Source organism: Stegodyphus dumicola, chromosome X2, assembly GCF_044657685.1.
Source record: "Stegodyphus dumicola isolate Sdum_Otavi_A_Nest chromosome X2, ASM4465768v1".
In the NCBI taxonomy this organism is placed as follows: Eukaryota; Metazoa; Arthropoda; class Arachnida; order Araneae; family Eresidae; genus Stegodyphus; species Stegodyphus dumicola.
In genome coordinates, this window is record NC_140781.1 from 182270623 (window position 1) to 182276622 (window position 6000).

Consider the following 6000-nt stretch of genomic DNA (forward strand, 5'->3'; position numbering starts at 1 on the left):
TCGCACATTGTACCTATTGTCAGTAACCAATAACAGATAACTCATTTCTCCTGCCCATTATAATTATTCATCAAAGCGTGCATTCTTAATTATTGAAATAACTATTTTGTAAAGTTGTGAAATAATCTCACAGTTTTGCAAAGTAGATGTTTTTTTCTAAATTACTTTATAATTCTAACTGAAATTTCGAGTAATAAAATTAATTTATTAGAAGCGAGGGTTTAACAATTTACGATCACATTTATGATATTCGATTTTTGCTCAAATAGTGGTCAGACAGTGGCTAGACAGAGTTCGGGTAGTAGTCTGATCTCTCTTAACCTCGCCTCAGTGAGCTGCTGAAAGCTAGCGAAAGGGATCTGTAACCATGCATCTCACAAGTAGCGTTCAACGAATAAAAAAACGTTGATGCAAGTACGAGTTATCATAGATGGTATTCCATAGCTTTCTGTAAATATATGATCAATTGAGTGTGGGAGTCACTGCATATGCCTCCCTTTTACACCTCTAAATAATTACTATTAATTTAAGCTCAGAATGACTGTCAGAAGAAAAACAAAAGATTCAAGCATTTTATATGGTAAATCTGGTGCTCTTAAGGCTTTTAATTAAAAATTTCTTTTTAATTTAAAAGCCTTAAGAGCACCATTATTTTGCTTTGTGTTTGAAATTAAGTACATAATTGTTACCATTACTTCGAAAATTTACTTTTCACTTTTAATGCTGTTTTAATCTACTCAGTTATTAATTTAAAACTCACTATAAATACACGCTTAAAAAATTACATTTGTTTGCAAAAAAGGAACTACGCTTTACCCTATGCAAATAATCAGAAGGGGGTTGGTAGCCCTGGAATTCTTCAGTTTTTGAATATTGATATAAAATGCGTACATTCAGCAAAAGTGTCCTTGCATGCAAGCATTCGAAGATATTCCATAAGAAACGTTGAAAAAGTGTGAAATATAATCCCCGAAGAGGGTATTTATCAATTGGAAAAGTAAAAAGAGTAGCTCTTCGCTATTGTGTAACATGAAGTATTACAGAATATTGAGTGAAAATTACGAAGTAAACATGGCATCAGAATGAAAAACATTATTACAAAACTGAATAGAGGAAATCAAAAAAAGGAAAATAAAATAAAATGGGATAAAACGAATGCAAAGTATGATGCAAATATTTAAAAAAGTTTCAAAATTGGCACATGATAAGAATGCAATATAATATATGCAATATAATGTATATAATGCAGGGTAATTAAAAAATATCAGACAAAAGTGTAAATGCGTGTAGAGGAGACCGAAATAAGCAGATTATGTATGGAATGCATGTGCTAAAAGGGGGCGTTTAGGTTAATACAAGATGCTGTTGAGCGGTAGGTAAATGAGCTCCCTTATTGTCATTGCTTGTGTTGAATTCGAGAGATACAAACTGCTACACGACCGTGAAGCTCACCGATGTAAATTTTATCAATAGGGGCAGAGGGCAGAAATGAAGCAACTGCTCAAAAGAAGTCCAGAGAGCGATTTCCAAGCATCTCCTCAGAGCAACTGCTCCGTTTCTGTCGGTAGTCACATTTTAATTTCACATGGTTATTATTCGAATAGAAGTTTTCTGTGTGAAGAATACCCTTTTTCTTTAAAAAATAGAATAACCGTTTTTTCATTTTTCTGCAGATCCCAAACTGTGAAATCTAACTGCAGTAACAAAACGAAACAAACAGAAATGATAAATAAAATGGTTAAATTTTATAAGGAAAAACATTTATTTGTGCGAGCGTTGATTGCAAAGACAATATTCGCCAGTAATGTAGCCAAACAAAATTGACGACACTTGAAGACCAGGAAATACGCTAAAAAATGTGCCAAGTGGTATAAGTTTAAGTGTAAACTACCAGTTTTTCACCAAATCGGTTATTTTAAAATTTAACATAGAATTGGAGTTTTCCATGAGATGAAGAAGCGATTATTCTGTTTGTTCAATAAATATTTGTTCAGCAAACAGGGATTCTTCATGAAGAAAGCCTATGTTCGAATAACTTCCCCATGAAATTAAAATGCGTGCAAAGACGAAATGGTTCTGTAGCCTGTAGAGTCACTTAGAATTTCTCAATGTCAGGAAACTGAAGAAATGAGCAGTGCCCTCTCCGGGACTCGAACCCTGGACCTCTCAAATACACGCCGAGTGTGCTACCGTTACACCACGAAGGCATGCAGAAAAGAGGGAGAAAATACCTTGTAAGCCTTCTCCGGTAACTGTATATATATATATAAAAAAAAAAAAAAAGAAAAGAAAAGAAAAAAAAAAAAGATGGTTGAATACAAACCTAATTTTCTAGATCACGCATTTCTTTTGTCACTGCCTCATGATTAATTTACTTATAGCGTCATTAGTCAACATCTGTTCAGTTTTGAGAACCAAAGCTTGATTCACTTCAATCACAAGCTTTGACTTCAGAAATTACATAAGGGAACATGTGCCAATTCCCTTTTTCCCAATGTTTTCCTAGCTTTAAAATCTATGGATGCAACAAACTGTCAAAAATAGTGAGCCCTTAGGCACAAAACGAAAACAAAAGAAATTGCAGACCGCGTTCTTTATACAAAACGGGTTTCGGAAGGATTTTTTTCGGAAAATTAGAGAATGTTTCTTGTTGCTTTTCGACCCACCAGCAGCCGAGCGGTAAAATTCCTGAGCACAGGTAGTTCGACTCAGGAAAATCCCCGTAAATGGGCTTTCTACGTAACAGTTATAGGGGTTTACCTATCTGCAAAGCGAATACCAGCCAGTTTCCCATGGAAAGAACTCCTTAAAGGCATCTCTTCCCTTAAAAACAGGTAACTCTCATGTACTTTGTGGTAACCAGCATAATATAGTTATTGCTGTTTCCGGCATCCACTTTCGTCTAGTATGTGGGGAAAAGAAAATTCGGGCGAAAGGTCTAAACCAGTGTGCACCAAGATGACGCCAGAATGCGTGATATTACTTTAACGGAAACGTACAGGTTGTTTGAACACGGTTTTCATTTGTGAAGGACAGAAATTGTTCATTGTTCAGTGAGTGAATATTCATTATAAAAAAAAAAAAAAAAATTGATTTGGAGAAAATATATCACAGAAACTTCCACCAGTCTCATTGTGACATGCTACAAGTTTATATTACAAACTTATTCATTTTTTCGAAAAGCTGTTAAGCATTCTGCTTTTCCTGCTGCCACAGTTAACATCTATATACTGTTATAGACATGTTTAATAAATACAATATATGAGTCTCGATGGATATTTGCTTTAATTTCCATTCATCGGGACATCCGAATAAAGGATGAAGAAATTGTTTTTAAATTTACTGATATACCCCACTGTGGCCCAGTGAATAAGACCGCTACGCACTAGTAATTTATTCAGCGTTCGAATCCCGGCGCTTTCCTCCCAACGTAATAAAAATAAGAACACGTTTCCCTAAGAAAGTTTCCTTAGGAGGTATTCTACCGTTGATAATTGCCGAGCGCATTATCACAATCCAACGATAAAACCAAATTGTCAGTACACTAAGGTAACCAAATTTTGTTCTGTAGGTAAAAGGAATAATTAATAACATAAACAAATAGTCGAAAATCAAATAATTAAAACAAACAATGGTGAACTTTATGTATCATAGTAAGGTTTAGTTCATTGAGTTACTCTTGAATAATTCTAAATATCTCCCGAATCAGGATTCGAGTAATAAAACTGGATGCCTGGAGCAAATACTTTTAAGGCCCCTTCAAATTTTTTTCAGCATTGTAGGTGCCAGTGATGCAAATTATATTACACGTAAAGTGCATTTCATTTGAAATATTTCATAAAACAACCCTATAATTCAACATTTTTCATTCATATTAGGCCCCCCAAAAAGTATATTTTTACCTTTTATGTTCATACTTTTTAACGTGTTAAACGTGTGTTGTACAAAATATAAACTTACTCAAAACTAACTTTTTTTTTTTCTTCTTAAGGCGAACTGAAAAGAAAAAAAGAGAAGAGCCTAAAATATTCTTATATTCATTTTGCTGCAAATTTTAACTAAAATATAGAGTTATGGCCAAATTAGTGCAATTAAATTGCTTATCAATTCAATAATCAAGTATATGAACAAAATATTATTTATTTATTAACTAATACCTGGCTTCTGGCTTTAAACCGTCAGCAGTCTTACTTCTCAGTACCTCTGGGAAACAGATTTAAAACCATTAGGAGCAAAGCATATGTTTAAATGTTCTGTGTTCCTAAGTTTTCCAGAGTCACAAAAATATTAATGTAAAAGTGAAGAACACTGAGGCAATTACGCCAATTCCAAAAGACGGAATGATGCCAAATGAGAAGAATCTTGGATGAATTAAATAGAGAATTTCAAAATAAAGCATTTTGCAAACGTAAATGAAATGATTTCTTCTGTGGGTCCTTCTGTAGTTTTATTTCCAGCTCATCTTAAAAATTAATTTTGGAATTACGAATATTTAAAGTTATTTTAAACAAAGGCTCCATTTCTAACTTTTGAAGAAAGACATAACATATTCAAATAAGATGTTGAACTTTTTATTTCAGTTTATAATCTTATACTTTTAGAGCCCAAAATTGAAAAATATGCATAAATTTTATATAACTGAAATACTATGGGACGATTTGGAGGTCACTCTAGAAGCGAAGGCTCGGTGCATGTTACTTTCGTGTAATTACTCCACCTTTCGGCAGCCATAAAGCAAATATCCCAACATGTGTAACAAAATAATTTTCTTGATGCAATTGACATCACTATTTATGTTTAGAACTAATTTTGTTTCAAAGAATAAGTTCGTAATAAAATTATAAGGAGAAGGTAGACTTCTGGAGTATTAATCCATTCTCGACATTGTGGTGATGTACGGATGTGATGGTTAAAGATAAAGGTCAATGAATTTGTTAATATTGACTTAAGATTGTATTAATATGCAAAATATTATTAAAAGAAGAATACCTGCTAGAGCAACGTTCACCACACGTTACAGCTAATTCATAGAGTCTTTAAATGAAACAGATTTAAAACGTGAAGAAATTTGAATTAAGTTTCCTTCTTTAGAGAAAATTGCTACAGATTTGGCTGAATTGGATGATAAAATTTGTACTGCTTTAATAGGCACCAAATTTGAAGATTTTGATGTTTATACGAGAAAATTGAAGAATATCGAGAAAAATTAGATGTAGCTCGCATTCGTACGAAAGCAAGTCTTCGTAAACTTTCAAACTTCTGTGAATAGTTGGCGACGAATACAGGTGAAAAAATAAATTAAATCTCCCCAAAACATAGTTGGTTAAATTTAAAGGGGAAGTGAAAGACTGGTTCCCATTTTGGAGTCCATTCAGTAGAATTCATGATGATGGGTCAATTGGTTCGAAGATAAACTTCTGTATCTCATCCAATACATGACAACTGGCAGTAGAGCCCGAAAAATTGTAGACAGTTATCCGCCAGCTGCTGGTAACTATGCAAAAGCTAGTGATAGCCTGATAAACAAGGTTTGGCGACGAAGAGCTACTTCTGGGGTATTATGTCCGCGAACTGCTATCATTGGTAGTAAAAAATGCTATGAACGTGAAAACAAAGATGGATATCATGCAGCTGTATGACAGATTGGGGTCACATTTGAGGTCTTTAGAGCTTTTGGCGTAACTACTGTCACGTATGTTGCCATGTTAATCCTATTGATGGAATCATGCATTCCCGAAACTTTTTTACGGGTTTGTTTACATAATGAAGTCAATAAGGAAGAAAAATACTCTTATGGCGATAAACTATACCAGTTATTGTTGTTGAAGGTGTACTTGAGGGTGAAGAACGAATTTCTCTATCCAAAGTTGGTTTTAAATTAAATGAAATTCCAAATTAAAATCAGTACACAAAAGGCGAAATTTCTGTCCCGACGGCTAATAATCTAGTGTCGGGTTTCTAAAGCTACGAAACCTGCTTGTGTATTTTTTTCGCAAAACA